General features: G+C 46.3%; 1 protein-coding gene across 3 annotated transcripts in view; it reads left to right on the forward strand.

The window, feature by feature from the left end:
- PDGFA (platelet derived growth factor subunit A) overlaps nt 1-1801 on the forward strand; it is a 33786-nt gene extending 31985 nt beyond the window's left edge. Inside the window, exons 7-8 of one of the 3 annotated variants that reach the window (XR_011905277.1) lie at nt 406-606; nt 1253-1700. The gene's annotated coding sequence lies outside the window, so the exon portion shown is untranslated. Of the gene's footprint in view, nt 1-405 lie in introns of all 3 variants that reach the window. The other 2 variants (XR_011905280.1, XM_072349206.1) reach the window with 2 other exon arrangements.
- The last annotated feature ends 8646 nt before the right edge of the window (nt 1802-10447 follow it).

A 10447-nucleotide genomic window follows, 5' to 3' on the forward strand; every position in this document is an offset into this window, starting at 1 on the left:
GGCCCCTAGGTCATGGAGATGCTTTTGCAAATATTCTGTCTGTCCTCCCATTCCTCTGTAGATCAACCTGCTTGGCCTGAACTGAAAGTGTAAATACCAAACAGCTGAAGGACAGTCTGCGTGCTTCCTTTTGAGTGCTTCCCTTATGGAGTGCTGGAGGTCACATAGCAGGTGCTATGACCTTAGAGACCTGCCTTCTGGAGCCTTTTTTAAGTTGCTGACTAACTCCTCATTAATGAGCCATTAAATTAGCTGGTCAGTGGTAACCGTACAGGCCAGGCTTCAGGAGAACATTCTTGCTGGGATACAAGGTGGCTCTTTCCATATGTTGGCCAGGGATGAAGGGCTGGAAAACTGTGTAGCGGAAGAGACTGTTAATGTGATTTTCCACAACTTTCCTTGCAGCTGCATTTTTGAGGAGGGAGAGCAAGATGGCTGGGCTTGCAGTAACACGCTGTGTCGTCATAAATGCTACAGCCACCATCTGTTTCCAGCCCACGACTTGAAAGATAACTGAGCAGTAATCTCGTAATTCACACGAGCATTTTACACTTGTGAACCCTTCCCAACCTTTGTCTAATAACGAGGGGAGTGCATGGTGCTAAGGTTTGTATTTTTCCTGCGCATATTAGTGTTTATTTGTATGTCTCTTTCTGTATATTTTATTTTGTTCCACGGTCCCATAAAAATATATATATCTGGAAGGAAAATCAGACCAGTTCCACAATGGAAAGAAACCTAACAAAGGTGAAATCCCAATTCCATTGACCTTGCCGGCAGAATTCTCCAGGAGGAGGTGCGTTTAACATCCCTCGCTGTGTCTGTCTTAGTTACGTGTTGATTAACAGAATGACATTAGAAATTGAAGAGGCAGGTTGCCGAGCTGCCCTTTCCGTGCAGAAACAGAAGTGCTAGAATAGCTGGACATGCGCATTTTAAACCTGCACCATCAGATAGGATGGTAATGGTAGGTTGGATTTTAATGAAAACAAATTCTTCTGCTAATCTTGGCTCCGGGCTGGCCCTCCGTGGGATTAAGGATACCACCTGCTGTGCCAAAGTCCTGCTCAGGTTTGAGGCTGCTGGTGGGTGGGAAGAACACAAACATCAGAGTGGCTGGTGAGCAATCACAGTCTGTCCTCTTGCAGTGCCCTCAGGAAAGGCAAAGATTATTTAGTTGATGGAAATAGTGCTCCTCTTCAGCCTGCAAAGGAAGGCTAACATCATTAAGGATTTCTTTTTGACTGTTCAGCAAAACCAAGGGCTGCTGTTTCTGTGGACCTCCTTTCGTCTTGGACCCAATTTGCACTCCTGCTCCTAGCACAGCCGAACTGGCTACGTAACTCCAGCTCTCCTCTGGCCTTAGGAACGATGACTTCCATCATCTCAACGGGACTGCAGAGCAGTTTAAGGATGAAACAGCTTCTCATTTCATATACCCCACTGCTGCTAGAACTGTAAATCTTTGTTGGACTGGGTTTATAGCAAGCTGCTACTGCAAGCAAGTGAAATGCATTTTCTGTTGTCGTATGTACGGTCAAACTGTTCAGAAAGTTGCCGAACACGGAACTGAGCTCCTGATGGAAACCAATTCAATCTCTTTCCATTTTATTGAAAAATAATAAATAACTCTCAATCAGATGAACTTTTTTTTTTAACATGTGCTGCCTGTTGAGTGATCCTTGGTATCAGTCTGTGACCGGAATGCTACCACCTATTGCTGGGTCCAGTAGACATGACATGCTGTTCTATCGAAACAGAGTTTGTAGGCTCACTAAAGCTGGGTACAGGTTAAAGAGACAGAACCAAGCAGTCCCTTTTTTTAGCACTACTTGTTGTTCCAGGCGTGTTTGATAAGGTAGTGAGGGTTCATCCACACAGCTCAGCTGTTTGGTCCCTTCCACCACACTGAGGCCTCATCCAGCCATGCCGACCTCTGCTCGCACTGATGACAAAGCTTCACTGACTCATGTCTGCTGTCTTGCAGTTTGATCAGTTATGATTGTTGGTGAATCTTTGGGATCTAGAAGGCTAACCCAGTCTATTTCGATGCTTAATGATGGTTGATGATCTAAAAAGGAGACATTAGAAAAACTCTTCAAGCCAATGGGTCAATCATGTAGATTTCTGTATCATTTTCTTACGGGATGAAGCGGTTGGGAAGGCTACCTTATTTTTGTCTTTTTTACAGACTAATCAGTTATGGACCAGGGGTGCTGAGAGCTGTCAGACTAATGGGCCTCTTCTCACTTACTCCTCCCATCCTGCCAGGTTTGGTCCCTGCTGCCTCCCACCCCTTTGCTCATAGGCCCATCTGAGGCGTCTGCCCACACAACATGCTGCATGTCCCTTGGTATCCTAGGAGGTACAAGCAGCTTTCCCAAGGCTGGTTTTCACATGAGAGGGGGCACACGAAGGGCAGTGGCAGGGAAGGTCTCCGACATGAAATTCCCAGGAAAAGGATTTGCACATTTTATGACTGGTCGGCTGGAAATGCAATGGAGCTGAATTATTACTCCTTAATCCTGCTTTCTCACTTTCCTCCCAGCAGCCTCCCCTCCTCAATCTTAGGTAATACAGAAGCTTATAAACAAATCCCACTGCGTGAAAAATAGCTAAGAGGGGGAAAAAAGGACCTGGGTTAGGGCTGTGATGGATAGACAGGTGGAAGGCAGGCACCAGAAAGGACGATGAATGGTAAAAGCCTTTGATGGAAGCACTAAAGAGCTATTGAAAATCCAAGGGGTGGGGGGAGGGAGGAGAAAGAATAGCAGGAGGAGGGAAAGCAAGGGAGCCGTGCCCCCCTCCCCTCCGCCCTCTTTCTCAGGATGTTGAAAGTATTTGTCCTTCGTTACAAAATGATTGAACTGCCGCCAGGCCAGGCCACCCTTCCAGCCATTGCACTGGGAAGCTGGCACTTCTGAAAGCCTTGTTGCCTCTCAAATTTTATAGCTTTCCTCTTTGTGGGAGTTTTTGTTTTGTTTTGTGCTCCTGGCAGGATTGTTTTCAGTTTTGCTGCATATCAAAGAAACTACATTTTGCTGCTCTGACCAACACAGAACCCAGGTAATGAAAGGAAGAATTAAAACATTGGGGCCTGTTTTTATCAAAGACCCAGCCGTCTGCCTTTAATTGAGTTGGAATTTTGTGCATTTGGTATTCATGATATCGCGTTAATATTCCTTTGGTTCATCTCTAGCACTTTTTGAAGGAGGAATTTTGTCCTGTAAATAAAGCTTCAACCTTACTGAAGTCTCAGTGTGTACCAAAGCAATGCTTGTTCTTTGTAGCTGTGAGCAGTGAGAATGATATTGCTATGTCATCATTGAAGTGTTTGTTTGGGGTTTGGGTATTTTTTTTGCAATAGACGTGCACAGGAGAAAAGGCCATCTTTCCCCTTTTTGGAATGGTCTCTGAGCTTCTGGGATCTCCTACATTTGTCTACAGATGAACTACAGAGAACTACATAAGAGATGGTTGCTGCTGCTAGAGGCTGTATTTATACCGTGTACTTATATGCTTATGTATTTATATTGTCTTGGGAAAGACTAAAGCCATGTGTGTACTCGGAGAATGAGCTCTGGCTGTCTGGATGGCCATCCTCCACCCACAGCCTTGTTAATCAGGAGATGACCCAGGGCCGTGATGTGTGAGTGATGCCACCCACATGCCACTGCTGTCTGGGTAAGCAGAGTGACCTTGTCCTGGCGGGGTGAGCAAGGCCCTGGGCTTGCTGTGCTTAGTGATGAGGGGTGGGCACATCAGCTGCATTGCCCCAAGGGCACTGCTCTGTGTAAACAGCGCTGGCAATCAGCTGTTCCTTGCCTCCAAGATTAGATCCTGGGATTAGGACTCCAAAGAGCTGACCAGGCTGGATCATTAAAATAGGCCCAGGAAAGGCAATATGCAGCACATACACAGCTGATTTTTTCACTGCTGCAAAAAGAAAACCTCTGATAAAATAACTTTGCAATAGCACTTCCCACATGGATGTCTTCAGTACATGCACTGCAGTTTGCAGTGCCCCGAGGGAGGTTATCCTGCTCACCCCACCTCCAAGCAAAGAGAAAGGGTAAGTGATTTGCTCAAGGTTAGAAGGGGAGTCTCTGGGGATGGTGCTTTGGTCTCCTGCCTTCAAAGGAATTCACCCCAGCGACCAAAGCAAATGGCCCCTGCTGTTACAAGGCCGAGCCGTGGCGTGTCATTAGCACTTTGTATCTGAGATGCGGTGTCCGGGAAGGTAATCTCTGTCCTTGCAAACTCAGTCTTAGTTCTCGAGCGTGGGTGAACGCTTGTCACCGTGCCAGAATGACACAAAGTCTAGAAATCATGATGGCAATTAAGGTCATGCCATAGCGGGGGAAAAATGCTGCCTCAGAAGTGTCCCCGTTTAGTGTCACTGCTAATGATTATTTAAACTGCAGGACATGACAGATGCAAAAATCGGGTTGTAGCTGTTATGACTCATGCCCTGAAATAACATTTTCCTTCTTACATTGTGAAAATTGCGGAGCTATGGGAAGTGAGGGAAAATGGGATTTCCTTGGAGGTTACAGATTTTCCTTTAATCAGCTTTCATAATGTTAATTAAATGCTAGGAACAATGGCTGGGTCCTGGGATCCGCCCGCTCTTGTGTAACCATCTCACAATACCGTTTTCACTTTCATGTTTATTTGCCAGCATGATTCAAAGCAGGAGCTGAGCAAGGCTCCCACTCGAGGAGCTCCTTGGCTTTTGGGAAACTCCACTCCCCTCTGTTACATTTCCTACAGAGGCACAAACCCTCCCCTCCTGAGAAAGGGCAACTGAGAGAGCTCACAGCACTTTCTGTACCCTAGTTATCCTATTAGTAAATAGGGAAAATAAAAACTCTCACTGGCTTTAGGGTGGTGGTGGTGGAATGCTGGTAGAGATACATATGAAGGTTGCTCTGAAAGTAATGCCTCCTGTGTTATTTATGTTGACCTGCAGTGTCAGAAGTGGATGTTGGTGGGATGGCAGTAGGCATTGATCCTTCTCACCAACATACCTTCACGTTTGGTTGCTGTGTGACAGATGGCAGCATCAGGATGTGTCCGTAAAAGTGTCCAGAAAGCAAAGTAGCATCGCTGAATTCCTCCATGTGGAACTGACATTCATCAATGCTTGATCAATGTTTCTGGAGACCAAACAGTGGATGTGAGCACAGTGCGGGGTGGGTGATGCATTTCAGCAGTGGTGACAGAGATGTGAAAGACCAGACAAGTTGTGGATGGCCATGCCCTGCTGTCACGCCACTAAATAGAGAGCATCTCGATCAGCTCGTCTGCACAGATTGGCTAATGGTGGTGACCCTGCTGAAAAACAGCGCTTTGTAGCTGAGAATGCGCTCTATCAAATAGTGTCATTGTGCTCTTTGTTGTCGTTACCATGGAAATAAATGGGAGGCGTTACTTTGGGAGTGACCTATGTATATGCCCATCCACGTGGAGAAATAGGTGTGTTTACAGAGATTAATACGCGGATAGATGCATTCCGGATGATGCAGTATATTGCAGTGCCACTTGTTTCCCGAAGTGCTCACTCTCTGCAGTGCAGTTTGTGCCTGTAGGAGCCATCCCTTCTGGTCCTGTGCCACCACCTCACTGCTCTTCCCAGGCACCTCACCCTATGGGACAGGATATGTGCTGGGCAGATTGCCACAGCCCAGAAGCTCCCTGTGCTGGGTTTGGGGTGTCTGTCCTGGTGCTCTGAGTTATGCCTGTGTGTGTCCACAAGCTGCTGCAGCACTGTGCTCACATCAGCACAGGTGTGCCTGCGGGCAGCCTGACTGCCTTTGTTCCTCAGGCTAGAAAAGGGTGTTGTTTTGTTTTGTTTTGTTTTCAGAAATATCACTTTGAAGCTTATGAATTTCACGCAGTATCAGAAAAAAAAGAAGTCGAACCTATTCTATTTTAGTTCAAATCTAGCCCAATATGTGCGAAATGCCATTTCTGCAGGAGTAACATTAATCAGCCATGGAAGATCTGCCTTGTTAAGCTGCAAAGATGGAAACAAGAAGTGGCGAGTGCAGGGCAGCTTCATTCCCTGCAGTGGGGATGCAGCTCTGGGTGCAGGAGGGCACCTGGGCTGAGCCGGCTCCTGCTCCCTGGGCAGCATGTTCCCTTCCCTGAATGAGCTGCTTAAATACAGCCGCGCCAGCTCTCAGCGGCAGTTTCCCTGTTGATACAGTGCTTTTGTCTGCTTGGAAAAGGTGCTCTGCAAACAGGAATGCTGGATGTTGTTTTTTTTTTGTGTGTGTGTGTTACTTATTTCTGATTCATTGGTTCTAAATTAGTGGCTTGGAGGCACATACCTTTACTACGAGAAGGGGAGGAGCTGCCTCTCTCCTCCCCACCTTTGGAAACTTTGACCTGCTAAGATCACACGCTGTAGGAAGTCTCCGAGGTGAAGTCCCAGGTGCTGCCAGCAGCAATGGGCTGGAGCAGCTGATGAGGTGCTGTTGGAGAGTGTTTTGAGGGAGCTGGAACATCTGGCTCCGTTTCCAGCAACCTAATACACCAAAGGCAAGATAGATTTCAAGTCCGATTTTGACTGCATGGAGGCTTCGTCCTTAATATGGGAATTGGCTGTGTATTTAGTGTATAAAATACGTGTTTATTTTCTGCTTGGCAGTGCGGGACACAAGAGATCGAAACTTCCCCTCCACACCCCTTTGATTAGCAGAGGAGTGGCAGGAGGAATTTTTCCTCTCTTGGTCATTCTGGGCAACCTTTGAGCCCACTTTTCCCACCCTGTTCCCATGTGAGCCATGTGAGTGAGCCTTATGCAGGATGGGAGCCGTCAGCTGCCCAACCCCACTGTGCTAAATCCATGGCAAGGCATGTAACATGCGTGGCACCATCCGTATCCCACACAGTTCCCATCCCAGCAGGGACAACACTTTTTTTTTAACATTGAAATATGAAAGTTTATTCCAGATAGCTGATGGAGCTGTCAGGGTTACCGGGCTGGGCCTTTCCGTGCTATTGGCGGTGAAGCTTCCCATCCTTTTGTAGGCTTAAAGCCCTCAAAGCTGTTTATCCCTCCTGTGTCCTCCCTTACAGGTGGTAAAGGACACCATTAATTTACACTCCAAGGAGATGCACAACCCTGACTGCACATTTTCAGCAAAAACAAATGGCTGTTTTGCTGTCAGCCCAGCTTGGCTTCACCTCCTGGTTCTCTTTTGGTTTCTATTCCTGTGAATCATTTCTCCATTCCACTTCTCCTTTGTTTGTTCTGTAATTGCTGGCTGAACCTGGAGGCACAGCTTCCCTGTGGGAGCATCGCCGCTGTCAATCAGAGCAGAGAGGTGGTACAGCTGGTACAGTCCTTCCTCCTGCTCGGGAGTGAATGAATCATCCCCTGAATATGCAGTATCATTCAGGACAGGAGCCAGGATCCTCAACAGACACATGAATTCCAGCATCTCTGGAAACATTATTTCCACATTTTGGGCAGACTGAGGCGCAGTAAATAAGCAAGTCGTGGTATTTGCAATCTCTGTAGTTTTATTTAAAGTGACTGTCTGCTCTAAATGCCCGTACTGGTATTAAAAGTACAAGGAGTCGAGAATGTATCCATGATCTGATTCTGCCCAAGGCAGCTTCACAGTATGGCCCATTTAATGCCATTGAGCAGTCCATTGAACAATTAAGAACCCACCAGAAACAGTAACTGCCTGCTTTCTTCCTGAAGATTCACACAGACCCATGCATCCCAATCTCTGCTGTTGGCCTCTGTGTTCACTCCCACTTTTGCTGTTTTCCCATTATTTCAGCTCCTGATTAAGACACCAAACTGCAGGTGTTCACGCACGTGCTGAATGCAAAGCACTTTGCCTGGAAGCACGGAGCTGAGCAGGTGGCTTTGCATTGCCCTGAGCTCTGGCTGTACAGCTCAAGACCTGGGGATGGAATAGCAGACACGTGGAGTAAATGGAGAGCATGTCTCAGTTAGACTGTGGGTGAGTATAGAAATGCTATAGTGAGGATAGAAGCCTTCATGCCTCAGTTTCCCAATGGGAGGTCAGCTGGCACCCTGCCATCCCAACCAGCCCACCCTTTTTTGCCTGCATTTCCCAGCTTGTCTTCTAGATGAAGAAAATCCCATTGCATCTTCTCAAGGTGACTAACTCTGACAAAGTTCTGCCTCTATATACAACACAATTAGATAGTCCATCATACGGCCTTTATAACATCACCCAGTTTTCCTAATGTCCTGGGCTGTGCTGATGAATTCAGTAAAGCTGCCCATGGTAAAGTCTATGCATGCATCTCACTTCAGTGTGCAGGGAAAGGGAGAGAAACACTGATGCAATAGAGTAGAGGAAGACCAGTCAGGAGGGCTATGATATTGCTTTCAGTACTCCTATTAATACCAATAGGTAGGGTGTTTCTCTGCTTTGTTTTCGTGCCAAGGTTATAGCTACATGTTAACCTTCATCAGTCCTTCTGACGATAACAGTGAAAGTAAAATACCATTAAAATTATCTTTCTATAGGTTTAAACCACCCTGGCACTTCTCCAGGCAGTGTTTGTGCCCCTGTTTATGCTGCAGACCTTTGTGACCCCAGAATACTTTTATTTACGAAAGCGTAAGCATCATTTCCATGGCAACATGCTTTTCAGGCTGCAGATAGAGGATTGCAATTTCCTAAGCAGCAGAAAAAGCAATGCTGATTTTTTTCCCCCCTAATCAGCCAGTAGCAACTTTTATGTGCAAAAAACCATCAGCCATGATAAATCACTTAAAAGCTTATTATAATCAATGCAATTTTAAATCTCAGCATGGTTAACCTAAAAATAAAGGCATTTAGATCCAGTTGTTTAATGGAAATGAAGATTGTGCAACAACATCCTCACTGCTGCTCCATCAAATTGGCTTCAACTTGCCCTGAGATGCAGCCTAATGTGGAGCAGTTTGCTTTGCTAGAACGAAACATTATTGACAGAAGAACTACTGCATGATTATTATCCTCTATGGTTTTGGACAATGCTTTTCCATATTGGAGGATATAATCGAGCAGGTTTGAAAGAAGTCCAAGCTATAGACAGAGGATTGTTATTAACAGATATATTGGTTAGTGGCTTGTGTGAAATTGCTCTTCATGCTTTCTGCCTTCAGAGAGCACTGGGATGGAGCTGAGCCCCTAGAGTGGGAGGTCATGCCAGCAGAACCCTTCCTGCAGTTGATGGCATTGAGGGCAGCTATATAGAACCGGGTCTATAAGGAAATGTTGCTTGGCAGTACCACAGCACTGCTTCCTCCCCAGAAATCATTTTGCAGAAGTGCAGTCACCCCACAAACAGGAAAGCTGAAGTACTGAAAGAAACAATGATGTGTCTGACGTTGCCCTGGTTGGCAGTTGGAGATGTCCTGGAGTCCCACCAGGAGCCATGGCCCACTGACTGGGGTAAGGTGTTTCAAGACTGGAGCCATCCCCTGCCCACACCTCTGGGACTGCTGCAAATTATCTGGGGTGACAGGTAAGGTAATATTAGACTAAATTCTGTAATCATAGAGGCACATTCCTACTTGATAAAAGCAGGCATCCAGTATTTTTTGAGGCAAAACTCCCCATAGTTTTTAAAGCATTAGGATGGATTGAGGACTGGCAGAGAGGGCCTCCATGTTTAGGGGATCAACACACTTGGTGATGTATGGATGGTCATTAGCTCTTCTGGAAGAAGCTCGAAAGACTACTTTCAAACATCAGGTTTTTCATGCTGTGGCAAGTGAATTCAGCATTCTGGGGAGGATTACACTGTGGAAATCAAACAATTTCAGGACATCAGGAACTAGAAGAAAGCCTTAACTAACTTAACTACATGGTTATATGACAAAGGCCAGCCTTAGTACCCAGTGTTCTCTCCTTAAGTTGTGTGTTAGACTTGATTTGGAGTCAAGGAACCACTAAGTACTTTCTACCTTAGGGGAAAGTGCTCACCCTCACATTTGCTGGTGATGGAAAGGAGGAAGGCTTTTCAGCATGCTCTTATGGTTTCAGGCTTGAACTTGGAACTGTTTGTTTTTGCTACGCCACCCCTTCCGCCCTAGTTAATAGTCAACTTTGAAACCCAGCTTTATGTCCCATGTGTTTGATTTACATCTCAAATGCAGGTCCAGCAGGGCAGGCTGTCTAAATTACTTGTCAGCACAAGGGAAGGAGGTGACACAGTGGGAGGAAAAAGTGAGACACGGCAATAACCCAGTATAAACTCTCCAACAGCTGGGCAATGCTGTTACTGGGAGAGTCCCCAGCAAGCAACAACTGCTCACCTTGCTCAGAGGTTGAGGTCTAACCCAGGCAACACACAGGGACTAGCTTGTCTCCTTTGATTTATGCTTGATTCCTCCAGCACTGCAACCCTGCATCCTGTTTTCCTTGTCTGCTGCAGCTGTACATTACGGCGATGGCTTGGA

Source organism: Excalfactoria chinensis, chromosome 14 (genome assembly GCF_039878825.1).
Source record: "Excalfactoria chinensis isolate bCotChi1 chromosome 14, bCotChi1.hap2, whole genome shotgun sequence".
Lineage (NCBI taxonomy): Eukaryota > Metazoa > Chordata > Aves > Galliformes > Phasianidae > Excalfactoria > Excalfactoria chinensis.